General features: G+C 42.0%; 1 protein-coding gene across 4 annotated transcripts in view; it reads left to right on the top strand.

The window, feature by feature from the left end:
- The first annotated feature begins 1,021 nt into the window (after positions 1 to 1,021).
- LOC106579277 (leucine zipper tumor suppressor 2) overlaps positions 1,022 to 24,309 on the top strand; it is a 49,891-nt gene continuing 26,603 nt past the window's right edge. Inside the window, exons 1-2 of one of the 4 annotated variants that reach the window (XM_014159047.2) lie at positions 1,034 to 1,349; positions 23,711 to 23,831. The gene's annotated coding sequence lies outside the window, so the exon portion shown is untranslated. Of the gene's footprint in view, positions 1,350 to 23,253; positions 23,504 to 23,710; positions 23,832 to 24,309 lie in introns of those variants that run through there. The other 3 variants (XM_014159050.2, XM_014159048.2, XM_014159054.2) reach the window with 3 other exon arrangements.

The raw sequence follows: 24,309 nt of genomic DNA, 5'->3' as shown, positions 1-24,309 counted from the left end.
TCAATTTGCTCAACTTACCCCATGGCCATTGGCTCAATTTACCCCAAGGCAAAAATGTTAACTATATTAGCCCACACAGCTACAAGGATGCACTTTCATGCTAGGTTTAGGACCTCATATTGAAGCTTATAGAGACCCCAACTGATGTATAGAACAATCTTTAAATGATTTACTTTGGTTTAAATACACACATCATGAAACCTCTAACACAATAAATTCATTTGACTTGGTGAAAATCCGTTTTTTTGGACCCAACTTGCATACCACTTTTTCCATGTAGTTTCTTTACCGAACCATACACAAAATTATTAATGTATGTGTATACATGGGGCGTGGTAGGATACTGTAATTTGGACCCGGTAAGGGGTCATGTCAAGTTCAAGAATAAAAACTTCTGTCTGTTGAAGAAAAATAACATTGCTTGCATTGAATTCAACTACTACAGTATATTGTGGCCTTGTTTCATTTGAGTGAATAAAGGATTGTCAATGTGAGGATGGAGTTGTCAGGTACGACCAGGGTGGTATACTACAAAGCAGGATTAAGGAGTTAGCCTGATTTACATATATATACAAGGATCAACTTGAAATGGGCATGGTCTAATTGATTCAGCAAAGGAAAACACATACCGGTATCAGATTTTCGCTTTTTGTTTATTATTTCTGGTTGCTTATCAAAGTTAGCTGGCTAACTCGTTGAACCCGCTTTGCAGTGTAGGCTTAGTTTACTCCTTTGGTTTTACATATTTAAAATAGACGGGAACCGGTTGTGCTAGAACAGGTAGAGAAAATGGGTCACTTATCTTCAGGACAAACCATCTGGATTTTATAATGACGTCACCTGTTAATTTACTTGTTTTATAGTAGCCAATGGAAGTTAGAGTGACGTGCTAGATGTGTAATATCTAATATTGAAGGTCACTTTCGATGGTTCTGAGAGACTGTTGTTATTGTCAGGAAATCACATAATTTCCACTTGTCTGTGTTTCACTGCACATTCAGCATCTAAAAAAAAAAACAGCAGTCGTAGACAAGAGACCCATTCTTCAGTTCACTGGTCATCACATTACTTCAGCCAGTGGTGGTGAAGCTATGGTTGGCAGCCAATTGGGGGCTGTGCTCAGAGTCAGACCGAGACGGAACGAGAATTCTTCTACAAGCTTCTGACCTGAACAGTGTGCTGGAGCGCTCACATCAAAAACACGCGCCGTCGCTATACACAAGGAGGAAGAGACGGAAATTGTGCGCTCTAAAAAAATCGTTTTCGGCTACAAATGATAGATTAAAAAGAACACCCACGCCAAACAGTTTATAAAGAATTTACTGAGCTGTGCATCGAGGCTTTTCATGGTAAGTTAAAAAATAAATAATAACTGGTACAGTGCTGCAGCCAGTGTTGCTCTTCTCGAGCTTGTGAAAATAACGATCTATAGTGACTTTGTTATAACGCACCAAATATGTTGTGTAATAATGTACGTTTATCGTAGTTTTTGTTCACAAAAGACAGTCCCATATGGGATTAGTCGAAACGTTGAAAGGCAGCAGCGTAGGCTCAGTGCAACTCCTTTCTATTTCTTTTGACGCAGGTGTAGGCTGTCAATTTATACATTGCTTCTTTAAAAATGTTTTACTTGGCTTCTCTGATAAACATACCTTTTTATACTTTCATGCATGTCATTTTCACCATGGCAGGTTTGACTGACCGTTTGCCTTTATCAATCAAATGTTTTGCCCCAGCTAACACACCTGACTCCAATAATCACCTAATCATGATCTTCAGTTTACAATGAAATTTGATTAATCAGCTGTGTTTGCTAGGGATGGAGTGAAAGTGTGACACCAATCAGGCCCTTGAGGACTGGAGTTGCCCACCCCTGCATGTGGTGGCCAGTCCTAATCTGTCTGTGCCAGGTGGAGATTATAAGAGTACATGCTCATTAAGGCCAGATTGTTATTCGATGTTCAAATGTTCATAGATAACCAGCAGGGTCACATAATATCCTTATGCAGATAGGTCAATAATGCAAAGTTGTCCAAGTTCACAGTCAATAACTGGCTCGGGACAGGGATGCATAATGTTCTCAGTCAAGTTGTTTGGGATGTCTGTGTGGCACAGGAGTGGTGTTGACAGGTAGGATAGAACCTGCGGTAGACCTACCTTAAAGGTAGATTAATGGCCTATTTATTTTGGTCCTTTTGTTTTTTACTATTTAAGAGTTATATTAGTATTTATCAGACTTTACTGGTTGAGTGAGTTTTAGACAATGCAACATCCTGATCCCATGTTGCCTGTATAGGCACTTCTTGTGAAAAAAGTTAACCATCTTTATCTTATCTTGGATCTGAACTGAGTACAGTTTCTTTGTAATTCATCCATACAGAGGTTTTGGGTACTCTCTTGTTGTAGTGTGTCAGACCTTGCTCTCAGTTTAACAAAACTGTTCTATTTGATTTTTGATTTATTAGGATCCCCATTAGATGACGCCAATAGCAACAGCTAGTCTTACTTGGGTCTGACACATAACGAAAAGACATTACAGACAAAAGACTACCATTTACATACATTTAAAAACATTAACATGTTGTGTGTGTATATATCTATCAGTTATACATACATGTCAGTACATACACACAACAAGTAGGTCACATGGGGGAGAGGCGTTGTGCCGTGAGGTGTTGCTTTATTTGTTTTTTGAAACCAGGTTTGCTGTTCACTTGCCCTATATAAAGTGGAAGAGTTCCATGCACTCATGGCTCTGTATAATACTGTACATTTCCTTGAATTTGTTCTGGACCTGGGGACTCTGAAAAGACCCTGGTGGCTTGTCTGGTGGAGTAAGTGTGTGTGTGTGTGTCATTGCTGTGTGAATGTTGACTATGCAAACAATTTGGGATTTCCAACACATTTAATGTTTCTTATAAAAACAAGAAGTGACGCAGCTCTTAGCCAAGAGAGAATGGCATGCATAGTGTTAATATTAGCCCTATGATTACAATGAAGAGCAAGATGTGCCGCTCTGTTCTGGGCCAGCTGCAGCTTAACTAGGTCTTTCTTTGCAGAACTTGACCATATGACTGGACAATAATCAAGATAAGATAAAAATTAGAGCCTGCAGGACTTGCTTTGTGGAGTGTGGTGTCAAGAAAGTCTCCTCAACTTGTTCAACAGCCACACCATTCATTACCAGATGCAGCTGAGGTCTACAACTTAGGGAATGATTTGTACCAAATACAATGCTCTTAGTTTCAGAGATGTTCAGGAACAGTTCATTACTGGCCACCCATTCCAAAACAGACTGCAACTCTTTGTTAAGGGTTTCAGTGACTTCATTAGCTGTGGTTGCTGATTATGGTTAAATCATCAACATACATGGACACACATGCTTTGTTTAATGCCTGTGCAGGTCATTGGTAAAATTAGAAAAGAGTAGAGGGCCTAGAGAGCTGCCCTGCAGTACACCACACTTTACATGTTTAACATTAGAGAAGATTCCATTAATGAAAACCCTGAGTTCTATTACATTGATTGCCATATCGTGGATTCAAAGCAGAGGTTGAAAAGCCATAACACAAGTTTTCTAAACAACATATTATGGTCAATAATATCGAAAGCTGCACTGAAATCTAATAGTACAGCTCCCACAATCTTATTATAAATGTCTTACAACCAATCATCAGTCTGTGTGTATGTGGATAAGACTCTGCTCTATCTCTGTGTGTGTCAGTGGAGGCTCTTCAGAGGAGGAAGGGGAGGACCATCCTCAGTGAATTTCAGAAAAATTAAAATAGTGAAACAAAAGTTCTCCTTTTTAGATAAAACTACACTAAATATATTAATGTCATCAAATAATTGATTAAAACACACTACTGTTCTACAGTAGCCTCAACAGCACTCTGGGGTAGAACCATGGTGTAGCCAGAGGTGGGCAATTCCAGTCCTCGGGCGCTGGATTGGTGTCACAGTTTTTCACCAGCCCCAGGTAACACAACTGACTCCAATAATCACCTAATCGTGATCTTCAGTTTAGAATGCAATTTGATTAATCAGCTGTGTTTGCTAGGGATGGAGTGAAAGTGTGAAACCAATCAGGCCCCAGAGGACTGGAGTTGCCCACCCCTTGTGTAGCTGAAGAACAGCTCTTTTCTATCCTCCTCTGGGTACATTGACATCAAAAACAAAACTTAGGAGGCTCATGGTTCTCACCACCTTCCATAGAATTACACAGTAATTATAACAACTTTTTTGTAGGACATCCTCCAACCTATCAGCGCTCTTGCAGTGTGAACTGACATGTTGTGGACCCAATAAAAGGATCAGAGAATGAATCTAGTACTAAAAGCATAAGCTACAGCTAGCAAGCACTGCAGTGAATAAAATGTGATGAGTAGAGAGAGATTTTGTAGATTTTAATTTTCTCACTTACCTAGCTAGCGAGTAGTTAACCTACACAAATGCCCGGCTCAAAGACCGAGGGATGCTATGTTAGCTAGCTGGCTATGGCTATCCAACACTGGAACTCTTCCAAGTCAAGGTACGTTTTGGGGTTTTATTAATTTATTGCCACATGGGCCCGCTGGTGTAACTGCTTGCTGTACACTGTACTGCATCATTGTAGCAGGTTTATTAATGTGTTAGTCAACATGGCTAGCTACTAGAACTATGACGTTAGGTGACAATGATGTAGGCTGTGTAACAGTTAGTGGTTAGGGTGGGAAGGTTTGGCTTGGAAAGGTTTTTTCGCCTAGTCACAGACAGCTGTTGTGCTGCGCACTGAAGTCCACAAGCGAAAGGAAAAGGTGAGAGAAGGAGAGCATGTAGATGCATGAAGGAATGTTACAATGAGCAAATCATCATGGTGTTTGTATGTGGCTGCTATGAAAGTGAACTGTGTTTGTGCTGATCAAGGGTGTATTCATTCCGCCGATTCTGTTGAACAATGTTCCTTGAACGAAAGCAAACGGAATGAAACTTGGATAAACATGCCTGAATTTGTCCAATAGAAACTCTAATTTGCTACTGCTTTATTAATGATAACACCCCAGATCAGCTGGATGCAGGCAAGAGTGTGGAAGGTGGTATTGAATTTGTCACTGTCTGGATTACGCAAATGTTTCTCTCTACCTGTTGTATCATTATGGGTATAGGGAAAATTTCAGTATCGTGTAGTAGCCTAAACCTATCGATGTTACATTGAGGTGGGTGAATGGAATATGAATGACAGTTATCCAATATGTCTGTAATAGAAATAAGGCCATGCTCATAAAATGTCCTCGCTCATCTTAAACGGCACCGACCGCCACTAGTGTATGTGGATACCACAACCCCTATTACAAAAACATGTTTTTCCCCTCCTCAATCTACACACAAAGCAAAAACAGGTTTTTAGATAAAAAAATTTTTAAAACCCACCCCATTTACATAAGTATTCAGACCCTTTTCTATGAGACTCGAAATTGAGCTCAGGTGCATCCTGTTTCCATTGATCATTCTTCAGATATTTCTATAACTTGATTGGAGTCCACCTGTGGTAAATTCATTTGATTTGGACATGATTTGGAAAGGCACATAACTGTCTATATAAGGTCCCACAGTGGACAGTGCATGTCAGAGCAGAAACCAAGCCATGAGTTCGAAGGAATTGTCCGTAGAGCTCCAAGACAGGATTGTGTAGAGGCAAAGATCTGGGGAAGGGTACCAAACAATTTCTGCAGCATTGAAGGTCCCCAAGAACGCAGTGGCCTCCATCATTCTTAAATGGAAGACGTTTGGAACCACCAAGGCACCTAATGGTCTGATGAAACCAAGATTGAACTCTTTGGCCTGAATGCCAAGCGTCATGTCTGGAGGAAACCTGGCATCATCACTATGGTGAAGCATGGTGGCAGCATCATGCTGTGGGGAGGTTTTTCAGCGGTAGGGACTTGGAGCCTAGTCAGGATCGAGGGAAAGATGAACGGAGTAAAGTACAGAGACATCCTTGATGAAAACCCGCTCAGGATCTCAGCCTGGGGTGAAGGTTCACCTTTCAACAGGACAACGACCCTAAGCACACAGCCAAGACAAAGCAGGAGTGGCTTCGGGACAAGTCTCTGAATGTCCTTGAGTGGCCTAGCCTGAGCCCGGACTTGAACCCAATCGAACATCTCTGGAGAGACCTGAAAATAGCTGTGCAGTGACGCTCCCCATCCAACCTGACAGAGCTTGAGAGGAATGGGAGAAACCCCCCAAATACAGTTGTGACAAGCTTGTAGCGTCATACCCAAGAAGACTCGAGGCTGTAATTGCTGCTAAAGGTGCTTCAACAAAGTACTGAGAAAAGGGTCTGTATACTTATGTAAATGTGATATTTCAGTTTATTTTCAATACATTTGCTAAAAAGTTTTTGCTTTGTCATTATTGGGTTTTCTGCTAAATTAATGAGGGGGGGGGAATGTGGAAAAAGTAAAGGGGTCTGAATACTTTCCGAATGCACTGTATGTACAACCTCTGGGGAAATGCAATGATTTATCTGAAATCATTCCCTTTTCCCCCCCATTCTCCTCGCTACAGTGAGAGACAGTGTTTTAATACTTTGAAAATGTCTTTCCATTACCTCCTCCTGTGTTTATTTCTCAGCAAAATCATTAACTTCTGTTGGTGCGTTTTTATTTTTATGGTTTAGCAGTATCTGTTCTGCTTTGTATGTATGAAACACCGGGGAGCAGGCTTTAGATGTGCTTCACTGAGGCAATCATCACACAAAAGAGGCTGCATGTCTTGTAATTAATGATGCTAAAAATATAATAACTCATCCGGGCTCAAGGACCCAAGGGAATTTGAGACTGGATCTGAGAGAACTACTGTAATTTTTTGTCCAATGATCAAGTTCATTTGGGTAACCTGCAATACTGTACTGTATGTAGAATTTCTTTGACCATTTCACTTGCTTGGAATAGGGACCAGAACAAAGGGTGAGGTAGAGGGCATTGTCAATAATTGAAAGCAGTGTTTGTCTGTGAGCATTTTGCTGTGTCATGGAGGAATTCCCCTTGTGGGCCTGGAAGATGCTTGGGAAATATGAGGAAGAGGGTTTGTGTTGTTTATTTTAACCTGGGCCTTGTCCAGTTTCCTGTTCAGTGGATGACCTGCTTGTGTAAGGGATACTTTGGTTTTTCCCTTGAAAGACATTGAAACTGAAGGTCAAGTCCCTCTAGACTTGCCAGTATTGTCTGTTTGTATAACAGGGAAGGCGAATATAGTGACATTCTATTTCAAGGTTTACTGTAGTTAATTTCAAAGGGAGCATCTTGTAAAGTGCTTACACAAGTAATTTTCCCTGTCTTCAGGATCTGTGGGTTGGCTAGTTTGTTTCTGTCCCACTGCCACATCAACCTCCTGTTTTTCATTGTAATTAGTGATGTTGCATAGTTTTCTTCCCACTCATTTCACCACAATATGTTAAACTGTTTGAAACAACAACAATGCCATGGAGGAAACGTCTTGTTCTTTGTATATTTGGGTTGGGAGAAGTCTATGAAATTCCTCAATCGTTTACGAGTAAAGGGAGGTCTGAGCTGAGCTCTGAGGACTTTATCAGACTGAAAAGACGAGCACTTCAGGGAGGCTCGGTCCTTAACCTAAAGGCTAATAAAAGGTTCTGTGTGTGCCTACCGCCTACCTACTTTTATCTGTATGTGTCTAAAAGATCTGTCAACAGTACTACTTCCTCCTTTACAATGGATCCTTTTCAATGCCTGATGACACAGACCGAGCCGGGCCACTCTTACCCTCAGGCTTTAGTGATGTTCTCAGCATTAAGCTAAGTGAACAGCTGGGCCACACAGCTTTCTGAAGGGCACTGGGACAGGGGACAGTCAAGGGGGCCGGTTAATGAGGGTTCTCACTCCCTGGGAAAGGTTAATGATGGTATTTTGAGACAAAATGTTGGTATAAGATCCAGATAAAATGGACATTATTTTCATTAAAGGCTCAATACTGTTCGTCATGCATCATCTTCAGGAGGCAGGAGTTTTTCCTGGTCAGGTCACAATGTGGTTAGGATTAACTAAGGGGCCTGAAGGGAAAAAAAAAAAAAAGGCCATCTGAAATGTCTGGGTTGTATAGTGTATCCTGACGCAGTGGTCCTTTGAGCCGGATCATAAACAGTGCCTCTGCCTCATGTTGTAAGGAGCTCTCGCACCCTCAACCTTTGGCTCCAAGTCATCTCCCTGGGTGTCACAGATAGCCAGCATACGAACCCCAATATGTCCTGACCGTACACAATCTGTGCTCCACCACCACTGTAACCGCATTACCCTCTTTATCTTCCTCCAATGCTTTCTCTCCCTCTTCTCTTCTCAGGCTCAACTTTAACCCTGCATTCATGTAAGCACTTTGACAAGTGGCCCAGTAACTGCTGGGCTGGAGCTGGAAATTAGATTTACAGTTTGGTAAACATTCCCGATAAGACGTCAGACTAGGCGACTAGTGGAATTTGCTGCCTTATTTCATTTTTGCACTGACTGTCAATTTGTCACCAGTCTTATCTCTAGTGATTGAATTTGTTGATTCAATGGACAGTAAAATACAATTTTAGTGATGGTCAGTGCAGTACAGTTTTGCTGACATTGCAGAATATTATTGCAGATATTACAGAAAGAACAAGAAAGTTAGGACCCAGGGGCTGTTTGTAGTGGACAGTTTAAAAAAAAATATATATATATATATCCAGACAGGATCTTTTTTTACGTATGTTCTGGTTACTGTAAATTCAGATGAATACAAACTGTTGAGGTTGAAAAACAAAATGGTATTTTTTGTGATCAAATGTTTTTTATTTAGTAATAATAATTGTCAGCAAACATGAATACAAAATGGTGTTGCACTCCCCACATCCTAATCCCACCCCACTCGAGACCTAAGGGATCAAATTAAATAAACATACAAAGCAACACATCACAAATTGTTTCAGCGGCAAAAAGCCATTGGTTTAAAGTGTGACATGGTATAAATGTCATGTTCTTCCTGAGTGCTTTGTGATTGGGCGGTGGTAGTTTGTGTGATGACATTCACAGCTGGTGTGGGATGGCCCTCATGTACTGTACTACTCTCGCTCCTTTTCCCCTTGCTAAAGTTTCCTGCAGTGCTGTGAAGGTATTACCTAGGCTTACGTAACCGGGGTTGTTTGTTTGGTTATTTTTAAATATACTTTCTCATTGCTAGTGCTGACTTGACTTCGGTTCAATTATTTAAATTCTATTTTGTTCATTTTTTGGGGGGGCTCAATGCACACATTGTGTAGTTTCTCTATAGAGAAATCAGATCAAGCCCAAACTGTGTGATGTACAGTGCATTCGGAAAGTATTCAAACCCCTTGACTTTTTCCACATTTTGTTACATTACAGCCTTATTCTAAAAAGGGTTAAATTGTTTTTTTTCCCCCTCATCAATCGGCACACAATACCCCATAATGACACAGCAAAAACAGGTTTTACATTTTTTTGCAAATGTATTTAAAATAAACTTATTACATTTACATAAGTATTCAGACCCTTTACTCAGTACTTTGTTGAACCACCTTTGGCAGTGATTACAGCCTCAAGTCTTTTTTGGGTATGACGCTATAAGCTTGGCACACCTGTATTTAGGGAGTTTCTCCCATTCTTCTCTGCAGACCCTCTCAAGCTCTGTCCGGTTAGATGGGGAGCGTCGCTGCACAGCTATTTTCAGGTCTATTCAGAGATGTTCGATCAGTTCAAGTCCGGACTCTGGCTGGGCCACTCAAGGACATTCAGAGACTTGTCTCGACGCCCCTCCTGCATTGTCTTGGCTGTGTGCTTAGGTGTTGTTGTCCTGTTGGAAGGTGAACCTGAGCGCTCTGGAGCAGATTTATCAAGGATCTCTCTGTACTTTGCTCAGTATATCTTTCCCTCGATCCTGACTAGTCTCCCTATCCCTGCCGCTGAAAAACATCCCCACAGCATGATGCTGCCACCACCATGCTTCACCGCAGGGATGGTGCCAGGTATCCTTCAGACGTGACGCTTGGCATTCAGGTCAAAGAGTTCAATCTTGGATTCATCAGACCAGAACTCTGGAGCTCTGTCAGTGACCAATGGGTTCTTGGTCACCCCCCTGACCAAGGCACTTCTCCCCTGATTGCTCAGTTTGGCCAGGCGGTCAGCTCTAGGAAGAGTCTTGGTGGTTCCAAACTTCTTCCATTTAGGAATGATGGAGGCCACTGTGTTCTTGGGGACCTTAAATGCTGCATACACTTTTTTGGCACCCTTCCCCAGATCTGTGCCTCGACACAATCCTGTCTCAGTTCTATGGACGATTCCTTAGACCTCATGGCTTGGTTTGTGAATTTAAGGGTGGTTAATTAAGCAATAAGGCCCGAGGAGGTGTGGTATATTGGCCATACAGTATAAAATGGTTACTAATGTAATTAGAGCCGTCAAAATAAATGTTTTGTCATACCTGTGGTATACGGTCTCATATCACGGTTTTCAGCATTCAGGGCTCGAACCACCCAGGTTATAATAAATGATAAGCAGTAATGGGCAGTCACTACCATCTTGGGATTTTATTAATTGTTTTATTCTCGCATAATGCATTTAATGTTCAAAAATAATAGAAACCCGGAAAAATGTCACTTTTAAAAAAAATAATCAAAGGTAAACCGAACTGACCTCAAAGCAGTAATCGCTCAGCACTACTCATTGATCTTGCCTGATTTAGCCTCCTGCTGAAATGGAAAGACATTTTATTTTATTTTATATATATATATATATATGTATGTATATGTATGTATGTGTATATATATGTATATGTATATGTATGTATGTATATGTGTATATGTATGTATATGTATGTGTATATATATGTATATGTATATATGTATATGTATATGTGTGTGTATGTATATATGTGTGTGTGTGTGTGTGTGTGTATGTATATGTGTATATATATATATATATATATATACACACACACACACACATCCCTAAAATATCATTTTTCCTCATGGGGACCGGCAAAATGTCCTCACTTGTCCGACTTTCCCTTGTTTTTCTACCCTTGTGAGGTCTGGTACCCACAAGGATAGTTAAACAAAAAAAAACACGCACACGCGGGCGTACACACAATGAAAAACAGACACTGGTCAGGTGTAAGTGACCCTTTGATAAGCAGAACTTAATAGCAGTTGTCCTATAGGAAGAAGCTGTTTAAGAGATTAGGTTTGATGGGTGAATTGAAGCAAATCGTGTTGTAGGCAGAGGGTGATGCACAGGGCCTGTCGGAGCACAGGGCTGCATGGGGCGCAGACGTGTCATACCGAGGGGAACTGGGTCTGAAGTAATTAGTTTGGAGAGGCGGTCTGCCTACACTGCTGACACACACACACACACACACACACAGAGAGTTTCAGTAGCCCACTGTGCCAAGGTGGGGTGGAAACAAAGTCTGCTTGAGTTGTTGACTACCGCCCTGTATTTTTCTAATCTCTGTTCTTTTCAAATCACCAAGGAAGGAAGTCCTACACTCCACATGATCCTTGATGCATAATGTGTAGTGTTCTCATATCCCATTTATGGCTAATGTAACAGACATCCTAGTTATTCAAGTACATTAAAATGAGTATGTGCTACGACTATGGGAGTATCTATGCAATTCGAATCACAGTCCTTGTGTCTAATGATATTCCCTCCCTCCTCGCCAACCACTTTAATGTACATTGGAATTTAATGGAATTTTCCTCTGTGTTCTCAGAACAGGGGAAATTACTGAGGTTTTGGCTGTAATGATCCTCAATGAGGAAGGATCTCAGAGAAAAATAAGCTAAGATTGGGACATCTTGGTGTAGAATGCTTTTCTTCTCATGTAAACATCCCTCTTTTCCCTCGTATAGGATAAGCATGCCAGTGTTCTCCTGGGCAGATGCCCGAATAATCTGTGTGCCATTCCTTCCATAAACAAATGCTCTCTGTTGGACAGAATGACTAATGTACAGATGTAGGATCTTCATTTGAGCAAAATATTCCTGCAGCAACAGGATTTGAACATTTAGTCCATAATGTTGCTTGATCTGTGGTTAGGCTATTATCTGGTCAAAATGAGGCTACATGAAATGTGGAATACTGTCAATATAACTGTGTGTTAGTGTAGGTTTTCAGTGAATTTATGTAAATCACAAAGCTCATCTGCATAAACATTTTCAGCAACAAAATATGAATCAAATTAAGATCCTACATCTGTACACATTCTTACAGTTCAGACTTGCTCACACAACCTTGACAGGGGCACCTAGTTTGAACTGTTTATATTGGAGCTGGTAGAAATTACCATTAACTGCTAGTCCAGGCTCAGATTTGGAAAATCCTCCTAATGGTTAAGGTTAGAATTTTGGGTGAGTAACTTGATCCTAGATTGGTGGTTAGCAAAAACCTCTACTACGAGTGTTTACATTACAATCATGTACCAACTGTTGTTTCATCACTTCCTTATTCCCCCTCTGTGGCCTGTGGTAAGGGTGTGGTCCCATCACTGCTTGTCTGAAGCCATTAGCCTGATCCCAGATCTGTTTGTGCTGTATAGCCAACAAACTCCTTGGCACACGGCTGTACAATAACAAACCCTTGTGGTGCGTGTGACGGCAGTGTTTGGACTCAGGAAGTGGTGGGCCACCGCCTCTTATCCTGTTGTAGAATGTAGACCTCCACTATATGCAGAACCCTGGCCAAGACAACCCCCACCCCCTAATTACTTCTCTTCCTGTGCTACATCAAACGTAATTGAAAGAAAATGGCATTTAAACATCTGAAAATGCATAACAGTAAAATGGACAGAATTAGACGTATAAAAAACAAAAACAATTGTTTTCAACAGGACATTATTAGCCCACTTTGTCTCTCTAGACTTTTAAGGGTGTTTAGAACGATGGCCACGATCTAAAAAGGATTTGTAGCCTATGTATAGTGTGGAACGCAGTACACGGGGAACTGGGATACAAGGTATAATCTGACTCTGAAGGCAGTTTTTTTTTTTTTTTGGTCAGATTTGGACGATAGATTGCTGGCTGTCCTGCCTGCAGATTATAGGGCTTAATCTGTCCTCACTTTTTCTCTCCGTTCCTCTAAACCCAAGCGGTCAATCAACACAGTCTGTTTTTAGAAGATCTTGACATCTGGTTTTTGGAGGGCCCTTGTCACGCATACACACACAATCTTGGTAATTGATGGTTTGCCAAAAATATGTTAATCCAATATTTTATTAACTGAAGTGTAAACTTTTGACCTAGAATGGAATGATTACATACACTACATGACCAAAAGTGTGTGTGGCCACCTGTTCGTCGAACATCTCATTCCAAAATCATGGGCATTAATATGGAGTTGGTCCCCCCTTTGCTGCTATAACAGCCTCCACTCTTCTGGGAAGGCTTTCCACTAGATGTTGGAACATTGCTGCGAGGACTTGCTTCCATTCAGCCATGAGCATTATTGAGGTTGGGCACTGATGTTGGGCGATTTAGGCCTGGCTCACAGTCGGTGTTCCAATTTATCCCAAAGGTGTTTGTTGAGGTCAGGGCTCTGTGCAGGCCAGTCAAGTTCTTCCATACCGATCTCGACAAACCATTTATGTATGGACCTCACTTTTGTGCACAGGGTTCTTGTCATGCTGAAACAGGAAAGGGCCTTCCCCAAACTGTTGCCACAAAGTTGGAAGCACAGAATCGTCTAGAATGTCATTGTATGCTGTAGCGTTAAGATGTCTCTACACTGGAACTAAGGGGCCTAGCCCAAACTATGAAAAACAGCCCCAGACCATTGTTCCTCCTCTACCCAACTTTACAGTTCGCTACCTGCCCGAATGCATAGTGCTTTCTCCTGGCATCTGCCGAACCCAGATTCGTCCATGAGACTGCCAGATGGTGATTCATCACTCCAGAGAACGCATTTCCACTGCTCCAGAGTCCATTGGCGGCGAGCTTTGCACCACTCCAGCCGATGCTTGGCATTGCGCATGGTGATCTTAGGCTTGAAGCACCTGACGAACAGTTCTTGTGCTGACTTTGCTTCCAGAGGAAATTTGGAATTCGGTAGTGAGTCTTGCACAGAGGACAGACGATTTTTACATGTTTCATCACTCGGTGGTCTCGTTCTGCGAGCTTGTGTGGCCTACCACTTCGCAGCTACTGTTCTTGCTCCTAGACGTTTCCACTTCACAATAACAGCACTTACAGTTGACCCGGGGCAGCTCTAGCAGGGCAGAAATTTAACCTGTTTGGGATAGGGGGCAGTATTTTCACGGCCGGATAAAAAACGTACTCGATTTAATCTGGTTACTACTCCTGCCCAGAAACTAGAAGATGCATATAATTCGTAGATTTGGATAGAAAACACTCTAAAGTTTATAAAACTGTTTGAATGGTGTCTGTGAGTGTAACAGAACTCATATGGTAGGCCAAAACCTGAGAAGATTCCATACAGGAAGTGCCCTGTCAGACAATTTATTCTCCTAGGGCATCTCTATCAAAAATACAGCATCTCTGCTGTAACATGACATTTTCTAAGGCTTTCATTGGCTCTCAGTAGGCGCCAGAAAGTGGAATGAGAGCTCTCCAGTCTCTGGGTGAAAAACAGGAGTTTTTGTGAGTGGTCCTGCTGAGAACAATGACACTGGAGCGCGCGTGCACGAGACAACTCCATTTTTTTCTTTCAGTGTTTGAACGAATACAACGTCGCCCGGTTGGAATATTATCGCTATTTTACGAGAAACATAGCATAAACATTTATTTTAAACAGCGTTTGACATGCTTCGAAGTGCGGTAATGGAATATTTTGACAGTTTTTGTCACGAAATGCGCCGGCGCGTCACCCTTTGGATAGTGACTTGAATGCACGAACAAAACGGAGCTATTTGGATATAACTATGGATTATTTCGAACCAAAACAACATTTGTTGTTGAAGTAGAAGTCCTGGGAGTGCATTCTGACGAAGAACAGCTAAGGTAATCCAATTTTTCTTATAGTAAATCTGAGTTTGGTGAGGGCCAAACTTGGTGGGTGTCAAATTAGCTAGCCATGATGGCCGGGCTATGTACTCAGAATATTGCAAAATGTGCTTTCACCGAAAAGCTATTTTAAAATCTGACACCGCGATTGCATAAAGGAGTTCTGTATCTATAATTCTTAAAATAATTATGTTTTTTGTCAACGTTTATCGTGAGTCATTTAGTAAATTCACTGGAAGTTTGCGGTGGGTATGCTAGTTCTGAACATCACATGCTAATGTAAAAAGCTGGTTTTTGATATAAATATGAACTTGATTGAACAAAACATGCATGTATTGTATAACATAATGTCCTAGGAGTGTCATCTGATGAAGATCATCAAAGGTTAGTGCTGCATTTAGCTGTGGTTTTGGTTTTTGTGACGTATATGCTTGCTTTGAAAATGGCTGTGTGATTATTTTTGGGAGGGTACTCTCCTGACAATCTAATGTTCATATGTTTGAGTAATTGAAGTTTTTGCATTTGAGGTATTTGTAATTCGCGCCACGCTATACCATTGGATATTGGTGAGGCGTTCCGTCACAGCCCTAACTCTCACATACACAAAAGGTCTATGTGAAAGAATCAGGACATCATGGACCTGCTGTTTGGGCAAGACGATCTGAAGCCCCTGCCTGATTTAAAAACTAGTAATTGTAAGGTAGTACGTTTTTTTTCACTTTGCTGTACATCACATCCTCAGTATGTTATTAGTTACTGGTCGGAAATACTATAAAGTGCATTTGGAAAGTATTCAGACCCCTTGACTTTTTCCACATTTTGTTACGTCACAGCATTATTCTAAAATTGATACAATTGTTTTTTTCCTCATCAATCTGCACACAATACCCCATAATGACAAAGTAAAATCTTTTTTTTGTTTTTTTAAATGTTTGCAAATGTATAAAAAAAATTCAACACGGAAATATCACATTTACATAAGTATTCAGACCCTTTACTCAGTACTTTGTTGAAGCACCTTTGGCAGCGATTACAGCCTTGAGTCTTCTTGGGTATGACGTTACAAGCTTGGCACACTTGCATTTAGGGAGTTCCTCACAATCTCCTCTGCAGATCCTCTCAAGCTCTGTCATGTTGGATGAGAGGCGTCGCTGCACAGCGTTTTCAGGTCTCACCAGAGATGTCCGGGCTCTGGCAGGGCCACTCCAGGGCATTCAGAGACTGGTCACAAAGCCACTCCTGCGTTGTCTTGGCTGTCTGCTTAGGGTTGTGGTCCTGTTGGAAGGATAACCTTTGCCCCAGTCTGAGGTCCTGAGTCCTCTGGAGCAGGTTTTCATCAAGGATCTCTCTGTACTTTGCTCTGTTCATCTTTGCTTTGATCCTGACTCGTCTCCAAGTTCCTGCCACTGAAAAACATCCCAACAGCACGTTGCTGCCACCACCATGCTTCACTGTAGGGATGGTGCCAGGTTTCCTCCAGATGTGACACTTGGCATTCAGGCCAAAGAGTTCAATCTTGGTTTTATCAGACCAGATAATCTTGTTTCTCACGACCAGAAAGTCCTTAGGTGCCTTTTGGCAAACTCCAAGCAGGCTGTCATGTGGCTTTTACTGAGGAGTGGCTTACGTCTGGCCACTCTACCATAAAGGCCTGATTGGTGGAGTGCTACAGAGATGGTTGTCCTTCTGGAAGGTTCTCCCATCTCCACAGAGGAACTCTGGAGTTCTGTCAGAGTGACCATTGGGTTCTTTGTCACCTCCCTGACCAAGGCCCTTCTCCCCCGATTGCTCAGTTTGTCTGGCCAGCCAGCTCTAGGAAGTCTTAGTGGTTCCAAACTTCTTCCATTTAAGAATGATGGAGGCCACTGTGTTCTTGTGGACCTTCAATGCTGTAGACATTTTTTGGTAATTTTCCCCAGACCTGTGGCTTGACACAATCCTGTCTCGGAGCTCTACGGACAATTCCTTCGACGTCATGACTTGGTTTTTGCTCTGACACGCACTGTCAATTGTGGGACCTTATTTAGACAGGTGTGTGCCTTTCCAAATCATCTGATGAGTCCAAATTTGAGATTTTTGATTCCAACCGCTGTGTCTTTGTGAGATGCAGAGTAGGTGAACGGATGATCTCCGCCTGTGTGGTTCCCACCGTGAAGCATGGAGGAGGAGGTGTGATGGTGCTTTGCTGGTGACACTGTCTCTGTAATTTATTTAGAATTCAATGCACACTTAACCAGCATGGCTACCACAGCATTCTGCAGCGATACGCCATCCCATCTGGTTTGTTCTTAGTCCCACTATCATTTGTTTTTCAACAGGACAATGGCCCAAAGAGATTATTTTGTTGAAACAAAGCTACTTATTCACACTAAAGGCGCAATTGTGTACCATATTATTCATGACTTTGCAAAACAGAGCATTAACCAAATACTTCCACTTTTTAGGTTTAGTGTTTCACTAAACCAATCAATACAGCTTACGTAGCCAAGTGCACCTGTGAACCTCTCCCTTTAATAAGATATTTTAACAGATTGGAGATAGTGAGAGCGATCTCCAGCTATCCTCCATCCTATAGATCTGGGATTCGAACTGGTAACCCTCTGTTTACTAGCCCACCTCTTTAACCTCAAAGCTACCTGCCACCCCAAGGTAGCCTGCAATAAAGGCCTGTCGGTGGTAATGGCTCAATGAACAGGTCATTGAGAGGTTAGTGTTATCGATGGCTGTCTGTGAGGGTGCCTGTTCAGCAGATTAATAATGTAATGAAATGGTAAATAGAGGGTTCGCAGTCTCTTTTCGCTCTCTCTCTCTCTGCATGGAGTTTAATCCCCCTCTATCTGGCAGCTGGTGGGGCAATAACGTGGATTACTGCTTCCAATCGATTCAGAGTAGGAGTTGAGAGAGGGCTGGCACAGCTAAGCACCTGTTAATGGTCCGTGTGGGCCAACTATCAACCTCCAGGAGTTAGTATTATGTTGTCATATCATCCAATATGTCTTGTAGCACCTCCCTCCCACACACTGTGTATCCAATGTGGTGTTATCCAACACTAGCATTATATTGCCACAGTGTGATATTTCTGAAGCTAGTTTATCGCCATGTGGCTTGAGCTGCATTACGTGTGGGAAGCCACAGTCTTAACACTTCCATCTGTTACCAACATATTTACTCTGCCTGGCTTAAGGAAAAAGTCAATAAATAGGCCGAAGAACAACTTGCAATATTCCTCCGCTTGTAATAGAAGAATCGAGGGCTTAGCGAACATCTCTGATCCTGCAAATACACTGTACACTGAGTGTACAAAACATTACGAACATCTGACAGACTGACCAGGTGAATCCAGGTGACAGCTATGATCCCTTATTGATGTCACTTGTTAAATCCACTTCAGTTGGTTTAGATGAAGGAGAGGAGACAGTTTAAAGATTTTTAAGCCTTGAGACAATTGAGGGCAAGACAAAAGATTTATGTGCCTGTGAATATAATGGGCATGTTGATATCCTAACGTTCCTCAACGTTATGCCCTATAATGAACTAGGGATGGATACTGTAAATTGATTAATAGAATATCCGAACGGACGTTAGAATTTGATGACTTGAGTGAGTGTTCATTTTTGGAGAACATTTTTCACACCTATTTTAACAATGAAAAAGCTTTGTCTAAATTGCATTTAAATTATCCTTATGACATTGTTACGTTAGGTTCTGAACGAACAGAGTAAAAACTCAAACGGACGACTAGAAAAAGCTTAAACCTAGTTTTATTCTCCTCACTGGGTGCCTCAGCTGCAAGCACATTTTGCACACAATCAAACAGGCATTTATGTCAAGATGAGATTATGGGTGTAACTTCTCAGAACTGCTATCTGTTGCCCAATACTGCCTAACAACACATTCGCCACGCTGATCCTCAACACGGGCCCCTCGGGTGCGTGCTCAGTCCCCTCCTGTACTCCCTGTTCACTCATGACTGCACGACTCCAACCCCATCATTTAGTTTGGCGATGACGCAACAGTGATCACCGAAAATGACGAGACAGCCTATAGGTAGCACGTCAGAGACCTGGCCGTGTGGTGCCAGGACAACAACCTCTCCCTCAATGTGATCAAGACAAAGGAGATGATTGTGGACTACAGGAAAAAGAGGACTGAGCACGCACACATTCTCATCGACGGGGCTGCAGTGGAGCAGGTTGAGAGCTTCAAGTTCCTTGGTGTCCACATAAACAACAAACTAACATGGTCCAAGCACACCAAGACAGTCGTGAAGAGGGCACGACAAAACCTATTCCCCCTCAGGAAACTAAAAAGATTTGGCATTGGTTCTCAGATCCTCAAAAGGTTCTACAGCTGCACCATCAAGAGCATCCTGACCGGTTGCTCCACTGTCTGGTGTGGCAATTGTTCGGGCCTCTGACCGCAAGGCACTACAGAGGGTAGTGCGTACGGCCCAGTACATCACCGGGGCCAAGCTTCCTGCCTGGTATCACCAGGCAGTGATGCAAAGACTCCAGCCACCCTAGTCATAGACTATTCTCTCTGCTACCGCGCGATACCGGAGCGCCAAATCTAGGTCCAAGAGGCTTCTAAACAGCTTCTAGCCCCAAGCCATTAGACTCCTGAACTCCTAATCAAAGGGCTACCCAGACTATTTGCGTTGCCCCCCCCCCCCCCTTTTACACTGCTGCTACTCTCGGTTGTTATCATCTATGCAGTCACTTTAATAACTCTACCTGCATGTACAGTGGCAAGAAAAAGTATGTGAACCCTTTCTGCATAAATTTGACATACAATCTGATCTTCATTTAAGTCACAACACTAGACAACCACAGTGTGCTTAAACTAATAACACACACATTGTATTTTTCTTGTCTTTATTGAATACATCATTTTAACATTCACAGGGTAGGTTAGAAAAAGTATGTGAACCACTACCCTAATGACTTCCCCAAAAGCTAATTGGATAACCTGGAGTCCAATCAATGAGACGAGATTGGAGCTGTTGGTTAGAGCTGCCCTGCCCTGTAAAAATACTCACAAAATTTGATTTTCCTATTCGCAAGAAGCATTGCCTGATGTGAACCATGCCTCGAACAAAAGAGATCTCAGAAGACCTAAGATTAAGAATTGTTGACTTGCATAAAGCTGGAAAGGTTTACAAAAGTATCTCTAAGAGCCTTGATGTTCATCAGTCCACAGTAAGACAAATTGTATATAAATGGAGAAAGTTCAGCACTGTTGCTTCTCTCCCTAGGAGTGGTCGTCCTGCAAAGATGACTGCAAGAGCACAGTGCAGAATGCTCAATGAGGTTAGGAAGAATCCTGGAGTGTCAGCTAAAGACTTACAGAAATCTCTGGAAGATGCTAACATCTTTGTTGACAAGTCTACAATACGTAAAACACTATACAAGAATGGTGTTCATGCAAGGACACCACGGAAGAAGCCACTGCTGTCCCCCAAAAATATTTCTGCCCGTCTGAAGTTCGCAAAAGAGCACCTGGATGTTCCACAGCGCTACTGGCAAAATATTCTGTGGACAGATGAAACTAAAGTTGTGTTGTTTGGAAAGAACACCCAACACGGTGTGGAGAGAAAAAGGCACAGCACACTAACATCAAAACCTCATCACAACTGTAAAGTATGGTGGATGGAGCATCATGGTTTGGGGCTGCTTTGCTGCCTCAGGGCCTGGACAGCTTGCTATCATTGACGGAAAAACTTGGAAATTCATTTTATCAAGACATTTTGCAGGAGAATGTAAGGCTATCTGTCCGCCAATTGAAGCTCAACAGAAGTTAGGTGATGCAACAGGACAACAACCCATTAGACAGATGTAAATCAACAACAGAATGGCTTGAACAGAAGGAAATATGCCTTCTGGAGTGGCCCAGTCAGTCCTGACCTCAACCCGATTGAGATGCTGTGGCATTACCTCGAGTGGTTCACACCAGACATCCGAAGAATATTGTGGAACTGAAACAGTTTTGTAAAGAGGAATGGTCCAAAATTCCTCCTGACTGTTGTGCAGGTCTGATCCGCAACTACAGAAAACGTTTGGTTGAGGTTATTGCTGCCAAAGGAGGGTCAACCAGTTATTAAATTCAAGGGTTCACATACTTTTCCAACCTGCACTGTGAATGTTTACAGGGTGTGATCAATAAAGAGATGAAAAATTATAATAGTTCGTTATTAATTTAAGCAGATTGTTTGTCTATTTTTGTGACTTAGATGAAGATCCGATAACATTTTATGACCAATTTATGCAGAAATCCAGGTAATTCTAAAGGGTTCACATACTTTTTCTTCCCACTGTACATGCAGGTAGAGTTATTAAAGTGACTGCTAGATGATAACAGAGTAGCAGTGGTATAAAAGAGGAGGGGGCAACTAACCGGTGTCCCCGCACATTGACTCTGTACCGGTACCCCCCTGTATATAGTCTCGCTATTGTTATTTTACTGCTGCTATTTAATTACTTGTTAATTTTATTTCTTATCTGTATTTTTTTTAAACTGCATTGTTGGTTAGGGGCTCGTAAGTAAGCATTTGACTGTAAGGTCTACTATACCTGTTGAATTCGGCGCATGTGACTAATAACATTTTATTTGAAATGTTGCGTTGTCTTCAGTCGAGCAGTGCCTGGTTATCTGGTGACTTCTCCATGATGTTTATCAGTGACTTCCTGTTCACCTTACTCAACAGACCTGGGTCATAAACCCTGTTCCCCTTTTCTCTCACAGTAACTTTCACTCAGTAACTTTCCACACACCAAGTTCCTCTTTACCCTTCCTTGACCCCTAACATATACATTCCTTGTACATGTAAAGTAATAAGTTGAACATGAATAAGTATATTTCAAGCTAGAATCCAACAGTTACCTACAAGGATATGCCATAATTGAAATTCTTAATTTAATAAAACAGCAAACCTTTGAATGTAGTTTTTATAACGGTGCGTTGAGCTACTGCTGGGCATTTAGCCCTCCAGTCTGTCCTGACATCGGTATGCCATTTTCCCCTCTTAAAATAGCAATTACAGGCGCGCACCTAATGGAGTTTCCACTATACCTGACACAGTTCAATGGAAAACACTCACCAGAAAACCTCTTTGTATCAGAATCCATTCTATCATGGTGAAATTCGGACTTCTCTTTCACTGTAGCTGTAAGCCAAAATTACCTGAGGAAAAATATGTCCGCTCTTTACCTCTGCCATTTGCATCATTTTGATTGGTCAAGAGCATTTTTTACAATATTCTTTGGGGTATATCCGAAAAAAGTTCATGATATTATTCTAAAAGTAAAATAATTTCAAATATCCTCCCTATTATGAACCTGGCACAGACAGTCAGCCAGAGCAGTGTGGTCGCACATGGCTACTTTCACATATGAATGCTTTTTCCAGCATAAGCTTCACCGTAAGTTTGTCCCATGTTGCTGCATAAAGAAATTAAGGATGCATTATCAAAGTATTAGAACGGGGCCCCTGTCCAAGAGGCTGCTGGGAGGAATCCGCTTCACGAGCAGGCTGCCATGGCAACCAGAGGGCGTTATTTCCCATTGGAAGCTCTCTGTTTGCTGGACTGTCTTGAGTTTCACCCATACTCTGGCACTCAGAGGAAGACAAAAGAGTAGGGGACAGAAGTGCTTTAGAGATGACTAATGAACATAGTGGAGAGGTCAAAGTTGAAGTATTACTCAGTCGTAAATGAGGGCAAACGTAAGAAGTGTTCTCTTAAGTTGGCAAGGAATTCCCCTCTGCGTTCCTCCTTTATGGGAAGGGAAAAGGGGATACCTAGTCAGTTGCACAACTGAATGCATTCAGAAATGTCTTCCGCATTTAACCCCTCCTGAATCAGGGTAGGCAGCAAAACGTAACCACATGTTACATATGGATTTGCATTAGTATACACATCAAAAGTCCCAATGCAAAGTTACACCTCACTTTGCCATCTTTCAAGTCATTACATAAGACAGATCAGAATGCCGTAGTCGTGTCGGAAAAAGTTTTTCAGGGGGGTGATGTAATATGGAGGACCCGGCAAGCCAGCCTATTCCCTATAATGTAAACTAACTTCAAAATGTATAACTTCAAATTAAACCCAAATCGTTTGCACTCATGACGACAGGTTTGAATAAAATGTTCAGCCAACTTACAAGCAAATACTTTGTTACAAATCAACTTGCTAGGTGTTTGCATCACACTTCCTGTGATTGGTGGATTGTAGCTCACCGCCGCCAACAGTTGGTCTGGAATGTAATTATATTCTAGCATGGCTACTGGCTAACGTTAGCCAGCTTGAGCTAGCTACCGAGCTAGCAACTCGGTAGCGCAGAGTAGATGCTTAATATGACATTGAGATATAGTGCATTGTCGATTAGAAGAGATCCGGAAATGAGATAATAAATGTAGTACCCCAAAAACATAACTACGTTTGTACTTATAGGTAACCAGATTGTGACTACAACTCCGTTACTAAGTCTTTGACCACACTGTGTTGTTACATTGGTGAGGAGAAACTCATGCTTCCTACCCTTCAAGTATTAACATGATGACTCGGGATTTTCCTTGGAAAGGCTACTTCCACCTTACATGCTAGTGTAGTATACACACTCAGTTGTGACCCTTCACATCTTCCAGCTCTGCGTTGGTGCAGTTGTAGCTAAGGTCCTGTGTTTTGCTAACTTCAATTGTTCTTTCTGGTTGCTTCTGTAGTCTAGGAGCAGAGAGGGAGTAGAGCCCCAACATCAGCAGTGAGTCCCTGGGATGCACAACCGACCCGTTCCCCCTAATTCTCTCAGGCCTCCAGAAGCTGAAGACCGGCTGCCATTGAGAGGTGAGCGAGCTCAAGAACCCAATGTGCTTCTGATTATACTGTCAGTTTACCATTCCATTACTCAGCTGGTTCTCCTAGAAAGCGATGGCTTTCTGGCTTTCACGCATCTTCATTTTGTCCTCTACCTTGAAGTTAGACTCTGGAAACATTCTCAAATTACTACTGAGATTGACTCTCTGTGGCAATGTTACTTTAGAGCTCACAGCTGCTTTGAATTGTCTTTATGCTTTCATTGCAGAAACAGTTTGGAACCATTCTGTTGCTAAGGGTGCTCTCGGATAGAAGCGTTATAGAAGACCTAAGCAGCGTTGGGGCTATTGCGGACCTATGTATGTCATACTAAGACTATTTTAAGGGTGTTATATGTTCTTATGATATTTTGCAGAATGCATTTTGCCTGTGGGCTTTCAGTAAAGTGTTACCAAGTCAATTTTGAAGTCGAGCAATTGTATCCTCATACATTACCTAATTCCAGCTG

Source organism: Salmo salar, chromosome ssa19, assembly GCF_905237065.1.
Source record: "Salmo salar chromosome ssa19, Ssal_v3.1, whole genome shotgun sequence".
In the NCBI taxonomy this organism is placed as follows: Eukaryota; Metazoa; Chordata; class Actinopteri; order Salmoniformes; family Salmonidae; genus Salmo; species Salmo salar.
The sequence above is the reverse complement of the archived record's forward strand: the minus strand, read 5'-3'. Positions and strand labels throughout refer to the sequence as shown.